The sequence below is a fragment of the Castor canadensis genome, chromosome 5 (genome assembly GCF_047511655.1).
Source record: "Castor canadensis chromosome 5, mCasCan1.hap1v2, whole genome shotgun sequence".
NCBI lineage: Eukaryota > Metazoa > Chordata > Mammalia > Rodentia > Castoridae > Castor > Castor canadensis.
Genome location: NC_133390.1, coordinates 51681971 through 51695966, shown reverse-complemented (window position 1 = coordinate 51695966; position 13996 = coordinate 51681971). Strand labels below are relative to the sequence as shown.

General features: G+C 39.3%; 1 non-coding gene and 1 pseudogene across 1 annotated transcript; both read right to left on the bottom strand.

Annotated features, from left to right (window-relative positions):
• Nucleotides 1-2970: 2970 nt before the first annotated feature.
• Nucleotides 2971-13996, bottom strand: part of LOC109679867 (AP-2 complex subunit beta pseudogene) — a 106951-nt pseudogene continuing 95925 nt past the window's right edge.
• LOC141423498 (U1 spliceosomal RNA) lies at nt 9349-9512 on the bottom strand. The gene has a single exon (XR_012448364.1). It is a non-coding gene; the product is annotated as a U1 spliceosomal RNA (small nuclear RNA).

Below are 13996 nucleotides of genomic sequence, written 5' to 3'. Positions count from 1 at the left end.
TTGATTGCTGCTTCAATTTCATTTTGTGTCATAGATCTATTCAGGTGATTAATATCCTCTTGGTTCAGTTTTGGATGGTCATATGTTTCTAGAAATCTGTCCATTTCTTTAAGATTTTCAAATTTATTTGAATATAGGTTCTCGAACTAGTCTCTGATGATTTCCTGGACTTCCATGGTGTTTGTTGTTATCTCCCCTTTTGCATTCCTAATTCTACTAATTTGGGCTTTTTCTCTCCTCATTTTAGTAAGGTTTGCCAGGGGTCTGTTGATCTTGTTTATTTTTTCAACGAACCAACTTTTTGTTTCATTAATTCTTTGTATGGTTTTTTTAGTTTCTATTTTGTTGATTTCAGGTCTTATTTCTATTATTTCTCTCCTATTTCTATTTGTTTTGGGATTTGCTTGTTCTTGTTTTTCTGGGAGTTCGAAATGTATCATTAGGTCATTGATTTGGGATCTTTCAGTCTTTTTAATATATGCACTCATGGCTATAAACTTTCCTCTCAGGACTGCCTTTGCTGTGTCCCGTAGGTCCCGGTAGGTTGTGTTTTCATTTTCATTGACTTCCAGGAACTTTTTAATTTCCTCTTTTATTTCATCAATGACCCATTGTTCATTAAGTAATGAGTTATTCAGTTTCCAGCTGTTTGCTTCTTTTTGTCTTTACTTTTGTTGTTGAGTTCCAGTTTTATTGCATTGTAATCAGATAGTATGCATGGTATAATTTCTATTTTCTTTTTTTTGTGTTTGTAAATGAAAGTTTATTGATGAAGACACAAGTCAAACTTCCCCCCAACCCCATCCTCCCCAAGAACAGATCCCAATAAGAATAGAAGAATGAGCATTCTTAGCACATCTTTTACCCCCTTCCTATCTCTCTCCAGAGTCCCAAGCTTTACAAGACAGACACAGGGAACAGGCTTGAGTGAGGACACTCAGGGAATCTCTGACCAGAGAGAGTTCTGGGTGTGTTTGCCTTCTTTTCCCTTTGTACACCAGTTGACATTACAGACATACTTAGGAAGACGACAGAGGATACGTGGGGCAAATCCCACTCCAACCCCCAACCAGGCCAAGCTTGAAAGGGGCCCTAAGGGAAGCTGTTGTGGAAGCAACAGGATGTCTCTTCAGGACAGAGGTCCTTTGGTGTGGAGTAACTCTATAATTCTGCTCAATGTGAGGCAGCCTCCCCAAGCTGCAAAGACATCATGGATTGGCTCAGCAGGCCAGCTGACAACAGCAGCAGTTAGCCATCACTGGTAGGGACACTGAAAGAAGCTTGTTTCAGGGGCTAAGGGTCATACCCTTGCATAAAATTGTGTTCTGTTTGCCCTGACACATATTTTTCCTTCTGTAACTACAGTTTACTTTGAAATGAGAACACTGTGTTTGTAGTGTGAACCTTTTACACTGCTTGTACCCAGACTCCATGAATGAGTCCCAATAAGGAAACTTTATCAACTTGCTTTTCCACCCCACACATCACCAACCCACCCCTTTCCCATACATTCCTGTGTTATTTCCTATTCCCCAAGTGCCCGAGCAGTGGTGAGTGAGAGATGTATTTCTTTTCCCCCACCCAGTAATTCTTTTCTTGAAGATTCTCAAGGTTTAAGAAACTGCATTGGAGGATCCATTCTCCCCAAGCTTTGCAACTGATACAGGTTTATATCAGGCACAGGGTGACTAGGGGTTGGTTTCTGCTGTTTTTTCATAATCCCTCCTTTGAGTCTGGTGGGTTAGGTCTGAGTCCAACATAAGGCCTCTGGACCCTGCAGTGCCTCTGACTCAAGCAGGGGTACCTGGAAGAGCTGTCTTGATCATGAACCCTGAAGACTGCGTGCCAGATTCTGCAACAAGGGCCCACAGATGGAACAGTATGGACACCGCTAGACAGGGTGATGTCCTGGGCATGAAGCACTCATTACCTGACAAATGGTACTCAACGTGTCAAGGGAGGGGATTTCACCTCTCCAATTCTTTGAGAGATGAAAAGAACTACGCTACCTCTGGGATGGCCTTACAACTGCTCTAGAGTCTGAAGAGATAAAGAGAACTTGCATCATCTCTAAAGCTCACTTCTCTGCATCCACCAGCTGGCCTCAAGACGTGAGCACCAGGGAAGCAGTAGCCACACTTTCATTCTTTCATCATATGCACCTTCAAGTAACTGACAAGAAGCTCTGCTGCCACTTGATACCAATGAATGGATGGGGTACCAAACTCAGTATGGAGTACATATGTACCAGTCACAGAGCAGGTACAGAAAAAGTTGAAAGCACTAAGGAAAGAACAGCATGGAGACAGTGCTGCAGTGAAAACAGCACTGATGGGATCTGCCTCAGCTCTGCTATCCAAGAGCTGACGGGCCTCAGCAATAATGCCCTTTGTCTTTCTCATTTGTAGACAAGCAGGGTTTGATATGTCATTAAAATCAACTCTAAAATCTGATTTTAGATCTAAATTGGACCTGAGAAATACAGGAGAGAGGTCTAGGGGGGGCATTTTGGTTCTTGTTGTCCATCTCTACTCAGTGTCCTTAATTAGTGTTATTAATGGGTTAGTTCAGTGGAAAGGAATATAGAATGTTCTAACTTTTCAGCTTTGGTGCGGACATCCTGAAACATCCTGAAACATCATCCTATGAAGATCACCGTTTCCAAAGGCAAAGCAATCAAATGACATGATAATAAGGGGCAGAGAGAAATGTGAAGGCCTGGCCAAAGAAACAGTTTGGAGAAAGAGACAGAAAAAAAGGGGTGCAGGGAGATCCAAATGATCAGGGACAAGGTTGCCAAGCATAAGAGAACCCCTCACAGAGTGAGGTGGTAACTGCATCTCTTCCTCTAAGGTTGTGGTTAATTTCCTCTAAGATTGGTTAGTTGTTTTAACACTTTCTACTGGTTATACTACCTCAATTTCTCATATGTACAAAATATAAAACAATAAAGTGCAGTTTATGTTTCAGTGACACTTTTCCTTGCTTTAATTTGTTGTCTTTTCTGCTTTTGAAATGAGCTTTCTTTCGATTACAAAATATCAAACTACACTCAAAAGAGGGTGTAGAAAAAGCCAGCCATTGGCACAGCATGGAGAAGCCCACAAGTAAGGACAGAGAGCAGCAGCAGGTGGCAAGAGGTGGAAAGTGACTAAAGCAGTGGTTACAAATGTTCACAGGAAGCTAAAACTATCCAATAGGGTGTGCTTAATGTCAGCACAGGGTAGACTGGACTACCTGGGTGGGTGGCCACAAGTGTGTTTGGGTTAAGGTTCTACACAGCAGTACAATTTCTTCCAGTTAAGAGTTCTTGGCTTGCACCAATCACAGGGTGGCTGGAGGGTAATGAACCACCTTTATTAGTTTTTCACAATGCTGTCGTAGACCTGATAGATGTTTTGAGAGACTTCAGGAGCTCTACACTTCAGTGACAGCATATAATTGGGGTTTCCTGGCTGGATACGTAGCTCAGCCAAAATCCAAATGCCATTAGTGAGCTTCAGGGATTGATATAACATGTCTTGCCCTTCCACATTCCTCTTGGCAATAGTATAGACATTGTTGTTTTGCAACTTGCTGGAAACAGTGTCAGCATTTAAATGACATTCCTTAATCTGAAATTGAAGTTCATTTTCATTAGGAATATCTTTCCATGTTGCAAGGAAGACCTAGCGCTCCATTTTGCCATCTTCTACAAAAAGCACATTGAGTGGGATGAGGCAGCTGAAGTAGAAGATATCAATATTGTTTTTAACAGCCACCTGCAGGTTATTCAGAGGTTCCATCTTCATGACTGGGCCCAAGGTGTTGAGAAGCAGAGAGACATCAATGCTCTGGTTTGGCATCAGTGGGGTATGGATGGCCAGAGGAGTACTGGGGATGACACCAAAAGTATTCTTGTTAAACTGGATTGCAAAGTCTGTCATATGTTGCAGAGCTTTATTGGTGAAGTTCATTTCCATATAGCTGTGCCCTTGGCGGTGAGTAAATGTTCCTGAAATCTCCAGGCCTTTAGCCTTTACTGCAGGTAGCCAGACAGCATTAGGAGCCACATATCCACCAGGTGTCATGCCTATCCCCGTGGAAAGTTCAAATAGGTCATTCAGATCACTGCTGACCACAGCAGGAGTGGGTGAAGGAGCAAAGGTTGCAGGCACTGATGATGGGATGAAAGATTGTCCTATCTAGTCCTCCTCGCAAGAGATCCACTGCTCCCATCTGCATGGAGGACACCTGTGGCACATTGACTGGGGGACCAAGGTCAAGATTTAAAAGATCCCCAAGAAGGTCACCTTGAGAGGGGATAACCTGAGGCTGTTCCAGGTTGGTTGTAGTGGTGTTGCCAACAGGGCTGTCACCTGCATCAATGCTCCCATGATGAATTGGCAAGTGTTTGCAATGGATCCCATGACTCCCTTCCACGAATGCATTGGGAGGTTTATGATACAGAGAAGCCAAAGAACCAATGTGGCAGATAAGCTCATCCAGTAGAGTTGGCTCAATGAGGTCTGTCTCTTCAGAGATCAGTGGCTTCTCAGACAAGACTACTTCTTTGGCTGTCACAGGGTCAGTTGAGAGAAGGCGCCAATAAATATAGCCTCGATCTCGAAGGTCAGGATTATCAGAATCCTGTGTTGCCAAACTCAAGACCTGCTGGACCAGCTCTTGTGTTTCTGATGGCTTCTTGAGGAATAGCTTTACTATGGCAGTAAGGAGAGTGAGCTGTACCTAAGTACTTTCATCATGAAAGTACTTTGTGTCCTAGGATATGATCTATTTTGGAGAAGGTCCATGGGCTGTGAGAAGGATGTATATTTTGTAAAAGTTGTATGAAATGTTCTGTAGGCATCAAGTAGGCCCATTTGATCTATTGTGTATTTCAGATCTTGGATTTCTTTATTGATTTTTTGTTTGGATGACCTATCTATTGATGATAATGGAGTGTTAAAGTCTCCCACAACCACTGTGTTGGAGTTAATATATGCTTTTAGGTCTTTCAGGGTATGTTTGATGAAATTGGGTGCGTTGACATTGGGTGCATATAGGTTGATAATTATTATTTCCTTTTGGTCTATTTCCCCTTTTATTAGTATGGAATGTCCTTCTTTATCTCGTTTGATCAATGTAGGTTTGAAGTCTACTTTGTCAGAGATAAGTATTGCTACTCCTGCCTGTTTGGGGGGCCATTGGTTTGGTAAATCTTCTTCTAGTCTTTCATCCTAAGCCTATGCTTATTTCTGTTGGTGAGATGGGTCTCCTGTAAGGAACAAATTGTTGGCTCTTCCTTTTTAATCCATTTCATCATACAGTGCCTTTTGATGGGTGAATTAAGTCAGTTAACATTAAGTGTTAGTACTGATAGGTATGTGGTGATTCCTGCCATTAAGTTGTCTTAGTTGTTTGAAGGTTTGATTGTGTGTACCTAAGTTGAGGTCACTCTCTACTTTCTTGCTTTTTCTTTTCCTATGGTTTGGTGCTGCCTGTCCTTTCATGGTTATGTTGGGTTTCACTTTCTGTGTGCAGAATCCCTTGCAGAATCTTTTGTAGTGGTGGCTTTGTGGTCACATATTGTTTTAGTTTCTGCTTATCATGGAAGACTTTTATTGCTCCATCTATTTTGAATGATAGTTTTGCTGGGTAGAGTATCCTAGGATTGAAGTTATTTTCATTCAGTGCCCAGCAGATCTCTCCCCAAGCTCTTCTTGCTTTTAATGTTTCTGTTGAGAAATCTGCTGTGATTTTGATGGGTTTACCTTTGTATGTTACTTGTTTTTTTCTCTCTTACAGCCTTCAAAATTTTTCCCTAGTTTCTGAACTTGTTGTTTTAGTGATGTTATGCTGTGGGGTAGTTCTATTTTGATCTAGTCTGTTTGGTGTTCTGAAGGTGTCTTGCATCCATATGGGACTATCTTTCTCTAGATTTGGAAAATTTTCTGTTATTATTTTGTTGAATATATTACATATTCCCTTTGCTTGCACCTCTTTTCCTTCTTCAATGCCCATGATTCTCAGGTTTGGTCTTTTGATGGAATTGGTGAGTTCTTACATTTCCTTTTCACAGGTCTTGAGTTGTTTAACTAATAGTTCTTCAGTTTTTCCTTTAATTACCATTTCATCTTCGAGTTCTGAGAGTCTGTCTTCTGTTTGTTCTATTCTGCTGGATTGGCCTTCTGTTTTGTTTTGCAATTCTGTTTCATTCTTTTTTCTGAGGTTTTCCATATCCTAGCTGGTTTCCTCTTTAATGTTGTCATTTTTGTCCTGAGTTCATTTATCTCTTTATTAATTGTGTTCTTTGTTTCACTTTGGTGTTTATACAGTGCTTCTATGGTTTCCTTTATTTCTTCTTGTGCTTTTTCAAATTCTCTATTTTTGTTGTCTTGGAATTTCTTGAGTGTCTCCTGTATGTTTTGGTTGACCATATCCAGTATTACCTCTATAAAATTCTCACTGAGTACCAATATTTCTTCTTTTAGATTATTCTTCTGGGCTTCATTGGGTTCTTTGGCATAGTTTGTCTTCAATTTGTTGTAGTCTGGGTCTTAGTATCTGTTTTCTTCATTTCCCTTTGGTTCCTGTACTAATTTTTTGCTGTGTGGAAACTGGTTTCCCTGTTTTTTTCTGTCTTCCCATCATTGCCCTTCATGTTGTTATTGTCCCTGTATTGTGTGCAATTAAGTAGTTTCTGGCTTGTAATAATAGCACTAGCAACATTTAGAATGGAAGGGTGAGAGGAGATGGAAAGCAAAGAAGTTAAAGGAAAAGGGAAAAACAGATAAACAAGTAGAAAAAAACAAACAAATAACCAAAAAATTTCAAAGATATAAACAGGGAGAGACAATGTACTAATCAACTGTAATCTGAAAAGACATTAGAGAGACAGAGAGAGGATTGAAAATAAAAAGTAAAAAAAATAGAAATAAAAATAAATGAAAAAAAATATATATATATATATAAATCTCCAAGTTCAAATGCAATGACGTTTCAGTCTTAATAATTTTGGTGTTTGTCCCTCAGCCTCCAATCTTGGAGATGGTGCCTGAGATGTTGTTATGTAGTTGTCTCATCAAAGGGGAAAAATAAAATAAAACAAAACCACACAGAACAAAAAAAACCCCAGAAAGTGTCCCAAGTTCAAATGCAATACAGTTTCAGTAAGTTTTTCATCATGCAGGCATAGTTCAGTTGTGTCTCATCAAAGATAGGGAGAGAGAAAAGAAAAAGAAAAAAAAAGAGTCTGGATACAGGTCTGTGAATGGCTATCTAAGTGTGGCTTGCCTGCCTGCTGCTGTCAGCCTGCTGTTGCTGGAGGCTTTATTTATGCAGATCTCAGGGGTGAGCTTAGCACTCACCTGGCCCCACAGGCTTTCTTTACTCAGAGTTCTCCTGTGTGCAAGCCTCTGCTACAAGCTTTCCCCTTTCCAAGCACACTGGAGGGGATGACACTGCACCTGCTTTCTCAGGCTGGCGTGTTTGTTTACAGCTCACATGGGAAGTGGGTCTTCCCCCCTGTCCTGTGGAGTTTTCCTCCCACTGCCACTCTCACAAGCTTCCCCGCTTCTGATTGCTGGGTGTGTACCACCGCTCCTGCCTTCTCCAGCCCAGCTTGTTTATTTACAGTTCTGTGAGGGATTCCCCTCCTCCCCTTTGGCACTCAGTGCACCCCACCCTCTTTGCAATGTGTCTTTATTGTTCTTATTGCTTATTACTCAGTTTCTTTTTTTTTCCCTGGGTGGGGGTCAGTCTGTCCAGGGGGCTATGCTGATCTGGCCCAGGGTTGTCTGTTGGAGTACCGTGTACCACTTAGCTCACCTTGTGGTCTGCATCTTCCCAAGCCATCTGGGTGCCGGCATCTGGCGGTGGCCCAGGGGCCCTCCTGGTTTCTCCATTTAACATGAAGTGGAGATGCTCTGCACAGGCTGGAGGTGTGGAGGGGTCAAAGTTTTGCCTCTTCTTGGTGGTTTTTCCTGTAAGGTGTATCTCCAGTGTCTCTCCAAGATTTTACTTTAGGAGGCATGTTTTCTGCTCCCTCCCTCTAGCCACCATCTTGGAATCTCCCTATTTTTCAAGTATTAGCTTTCAGTTCCTACAGAAATTATCCATGTGCCTGATATTTTTAATTGCTCTTGAAATACCTATTCAATTCATTGTCCTTTCTAATAGAACACAATTTGACTTGGTGGCCAATGTTTCTGTTTAAAAATACCAGCTTTCTACAAAGCCTTGAATCAGAAGAGGGGCCAGTGATCCAGGTCTAGACAAAGAGGTGTAAAGGGTAATTACCCATGTTGAGTTTTTCACAGATTTTGTTTTCCTAACAAATGGGGCAAACTTACATAAGGGAGCTTTTGTCCTTTACATTTTCCCATGTTTCCTTCCTAGAATTGAAATGTGATATCTAGAAAGGCAATAGCTTTCTTGTAAGCATAAGGAAAGTGGCTTTGCACTAAGGAAAGCAAGCTGAATGCTAGAGGAAATCTGGGACCTCAAAGTCAAGGTCACTGTAACAACTCTGGACTGTCTGCCTCCAGCCTCAGTTACATGGGACCTAAGATCAAACAGTAAAATATAGTAAGCTTTTTGAAAGCACTTTGAGTTTCAGTGAAGTACAGCAAAGAACAGCCTTAATGCTGAGACTTCTTCATGTGTTCCCATGCTCCTTGTTTCCTTCACATCTCAGATCAATTTATGTCAGGCTACATCTGAGGCCCATTGATCTCTCCATGAAGTGGACATTGGGGCACACAGGAACAAGCATATGTTTTTATTTGCTGTAAATAAATAACAAATCTGCTCTGCTCCAAAATGTATTGACATTTTGGATAACAATACAGTATTACAAAGTTAACACCTCCTTTATTTTTCATACCTCTTATCATTAGCTGATGATACTAGTTTTGTAGTCCACCCTCACAGGAACAATTATAAATAGTTCCTATAAAAGCTTTTAGTATACATATACATACATATATATATATATATATATATATAAAATCAATAAATATAAATTGCATGGATAGATGAATCAATCTCGAAATAATTTTTTGAGAGATGAATTTTGTGCTTTCTACAATTAAAACTTAAAGCAGAAAAAAAGATTATACTACACATTTCAAAAAAATGATAATCTCAGATGAACTCTAAGGGATGGTATATATAATGTATATTTGAAAATTGAAAATCAAAGGTTTTATAAATACCTGAAATAAACACTTCTTTTTATTATAATATTGCACTAGGTGTACATTGTCACATTTACAAAAGTTGAACACTTCTTTCAATGAACTGATGTCCTTTATTATTTACTACTGTCTGTAGGGTCTGCAGAATTTGAGATTTTTAATTTTTTTTCAGGGGAGAATGTGAACGCAGTCCCCCACTACCACAAATTTTGCAGTTAACTTTCCCACATTTGGGGAAATCTCAAGGGTCAGCACATTCAGAGTACAATGGATAAGCCTCGCCCTGGGAAAACCACCTTCGTGATTATGATATCTCCCCTGCCAGGTAAGTATAGAGATTTTTAATTTTTTTGTAGGTAATAGGGATTGAATTCAGAGAATCAAACTTTCTAGGCAGGTGCTTCATCTCTTGAGCCAAGACTCCAGCTTTTTTTGCTCTGATTATTTTGGAGATGGGCTCTTGTTTTTGCCCAGGTCAGTCTGGACAGTGATTCTTTTATTCCACTCTTCTGGTCATTGCTGGGATGACAGGTACACACTACAATGCCCAGTGTTTTTTCCATTGAGATGAGTTCATGCAAACTATTTTGCTCCAATTGGCTGATCTCAGCCTTCCATGTAGTTTGGCATGACAAGTATATACCACTGCACCCAGCTACTGATTGAAGTGGGGGTCTCACAACCTCCTTGCCCAGGCTGTCTTCAACCACAATCCTCTTGATTTCAGCTTCCCCAGTAGCTAGAATTACAGGCATGAGCCACTTGGTACCTGAGATTTTGTTCTAATATTAACATTGAACAATGAATTTTATTCTTACCCAACTGAAGAACAATTGAGTCAGTCAACACCAAGACTTTTTTCAAAAAGCAGTTTCACTCTTTCTAGATGTCTGTTAAAAAATGCAATTAAATTCTGAATTCTGTCTCATACATTAACTGTAAAACTTTAGAGTATAATTTAGCAATTCTCAATCTCAATTATGAGTACTGGGAACAATTTAAATTTGAGGAGGACTGTACCTTAATAGCATTCTAAGATGAATTACTCCCACAATGCACTTAATAGAACCTGCAGAGTGGACTTGTTAAGCATCGTCCACTTGAATATTGAAAAGTATCTTCAAATATGAACCTCCTTATTTTGATGGAGTTGATATTGAGCTCTTAGATCTGATAATATTTGCACAATTTTTTTCAAGCTGATCATCTAATTATGAAATAACAGAAACGTGTTGTCACCATAAATATTTGGTACATGCAGTTCTTAAAGATTTCACTCAAAGAGAAAGGTTGACTTTGGGCACAGTAAACTAGTCATATCTAAAAGAAAAAAACTGAACATTTTAAACTGTTTTGATAGCAGCATCATTTGTTTTTAAGAACTTCTGAGTATAGCAGATATTTTTAAAGTTCTATCATAAAAGTCAAAATTGCTTAGAATTCAAGGACAATGTAAAGAAAGATATAAACCTCTAAAAGTAAAGTTACCATAACTAACAGATTTTATTGGCCAAATAAAGAAGTGTCCATCCTAAAAGATTATATGCAAGTATGTTGTTACTGAAGATAAAAGTATGCAAACGTCCTATAGTGAAGGAGACCAACTAGCTATAATGGAAAGAATACTAACTATGTCTGTTTTACGGTTGTAGTGTCCAGTATCTTCAGAAGATTGAAAACTGGGTAAACAAACATGGAAAATTGCATGTCATAATTTCATGCTGAATTGGGAATTATGTACAATTATGTTTTTACCATACTCCATGCAACAGGTCACCACGCTTGACAGGTAAAAGCCTCTAACCCATTCAACAGGCAAATTCATATTTGATAAAAAGCAGTACTCAAGAAGCTATTAATGTTGCTTTTAAAGTTCATCTAAGCATTTCTTTTTTCCTGTGTGGTTGATACTGGGAATTGATCCCAGTGCCGTCAGTGCTCTACTGCCTGAGCCATGGCCCCAGTCCTTTTTTTTTGAGATAGGGTCTCCCAAACTTTGCTTCACCTAGCCTCAAATTCATGATCCTGCTACCTCTCTCTCCAGAGTAGCTAGGATTACAGGCATGCTCCACCATGCCTAGCCATCTAAACACTTTTTGGCCTGAGTTTTCTTTAAAATCACCTAATTTTTCAAATAGACATCTCACTTATGAAGAAAATATGATTATCTACCAATATCATTATTGCCAACAATTTGTCAATTCAAATTAAATTCACCAGACTTTAGTTTGGTAGCAAAAATCAAAAGATTGAAATTAATGCCTATAAAGTCCCACCCAGTTTCAAAAGTGTACACCTCACTGAGAGAAAGCAAACAAGATAGAAGAAAGATAATCACAAATGCAGTTTTGAAATAAAACTTGAAAATGTATCTTTCATTATATTATTTTCCACTTCTAACCTGGCATGGATTCCCTGACAGTTCAATTGAGGTCCTTTGGAGAGAGGATGCTGAGATGGAGCTAAGATGGCAATGGGGTGGGTAGGGTCTTTGAAAAGAAAAAGTGAAGGAGTTAGAGGGGGACAGAGCAGATTCAATGCTCATGGAAGGAAAAGAAATAAAAAACAGAAACAGGCAGGAAAAACCTCGGAGTACTACAGACCTAAAAGAGTTTCAGCTAACCCAAGAGGGAGCTCCAGTTCAAAGACTTTCATTTGGACTGGCCTCATATTGGACAGAGTGGCCAAGCTTACAGGTAAGATACAGAGAATTACCTGGGAAGGCTGTGGCCTGGAAGCAAGTGCTGAGGTGTCTCCCTGCTCCTCAGGTCCTGAAGCTGGAGATGCTCATCTAACTTCATTCTTCACAGTTTAATATCCTTCAAAAGATCCTCATGACTGCCACCTGATCACATTAACTATAAAAATAATATATGAGCATTAGAGAACCAGGTATTTTTTTGCAGGTCCCATCACAGACTTGCATTTCTAGGATACAATTCTAGTATTTTCAAAATGAGGCTAGAGTTCATTATCATCCATGAAGATTACATAATCAAATGAGGAACCAAATAATTTATTTAAAGATGAGCAATAGATGCAGCACTATTCACGATAGCCAAATTATAGAAACAGCCAAGATGCCCCACAACTGATGAATGGATTAAGAAAATGTGGTATTTATACACAATGGAATTTTACTCAGCCATGAAGAAGAATGAAATCTTGTCATTTGCAAGTAAATGGATGGAACTGGAGAACATCATCTTAAGTGAGGTTAGCCAGGCTCAGAAAGCCAAAAATTGGATGTTCTCCTCATATGTGGACTTTAGATGTAAAACAAATGCAATAATATTACTGGACATGGGTCACACGCTAAGGGAATAACACATACAGGAGGAATAGGAAAGATAGGAAACCCAAAACTTGAAAGTGTGTGATGTGCCCACTGCAGATTAGAGCTAACACAGTAACCTTAAAGCGACAGAGGCCACTATGGGAAGGTGACTGGGAAGTAGTGAAGAGGTCAGGTAGAGATGAGTCAATTCGGGTCATAATACACTTGCACATGGAAGCAATGCTAGGAATCTCTCTGTATAGCTATCCTTATGTCAAACTAGCAAAAACGCTATGTGTTTCTTATTATTGCTTATGTCTTCTTTTCAACAAAATTGGAGAAGAGGGCAGAACAGGTTCTGCCTGGAAGCAAGGAGAATGGGGGGAGAAGAAGGAGAAGGGGGTGCGGGGCAGGGGGGATAAATGACCTAATAATGTCAGCATATTTTAAACTTGTTAGTAAGTTGCCTTATTGATATTGCAGAGACTTAATCAATTTCTGACTCTCACTATCACTGGCCTAAAGATAAATACATTGTGAAGATCGAGAAAAGAAAACATTGAGAATTGTAACAACTGGTGTGTCTATTTAGGGCTCACACAATGGAGCAAGCTGATAAAGGTTTAGAACAGAATTCAGTACCACAAAAGCTGTAAGGTACACTAATTAGAGTATCTAATAAGTAAGAGAGACACAGTAATAAAAATTGTTTTATATTTTATTTAACATATTTTAATGTTTATGTATCTAAAGTCACAGTACCCTGGAAAACAGGTACCTGATGTTCCAAAATTTTTGGTTTCTGGTCCTTCCTCCACATGGCTCCAATTCTCCTGTTGATTACCTTCCTTTGCTTTGTGCTCACAGTCAATGCAACTATCAGATTTTAACATAAATATTTAAGTGACTAAAATAAGCACTCTGCTTTCTTGAGGCAGAGACTTGGAATAATGGTAACTGACAAATCACCTTTCTTCTTAAGTATAATAAATAGGAGAAGGTAGCTGAAAAGAAATTTCTGGTAGGCAGGCACAGGAAAAGGAGATGTTCCTTCCTTCCTCACCCTGTAAACCAAAAAAAGTGAGCCAAACAAGTGCTTTCAACATGCTATTTATTTAGAGAAATGTATATTGTTAAGATGCATTCATTACTCTAAATTTGGTATCATCACAAAACCAAATGGCTTTCTCATGAGTCCACTCCAGTTTATAATATTTATAATATAGCAGAGAATCTTCTGCAGTCATAATTTTAAGGAATTATCACAGCAGCTGTTACTGAAAGATACTTATACCTTCCTAAAAATACCTAACCATATTTTGTTGTTTGAAGGTTACAGCATGCATATAGCATTTGGCTATATACATAGAGGAGTAGCTATAAGGATATTATAGCTTGACGTGCCTGTCTCTTTTATATAAAGCAGATCAAGTGTCTCAGAAAAGCATGTAGCCAACAGAGCTCTTCTCATTGTGCACTGTGGTCCCATCTCTAGTCAGAAAAGAAGTAAGAGAACTTTCTTCTATCAAAGCATGTTGAG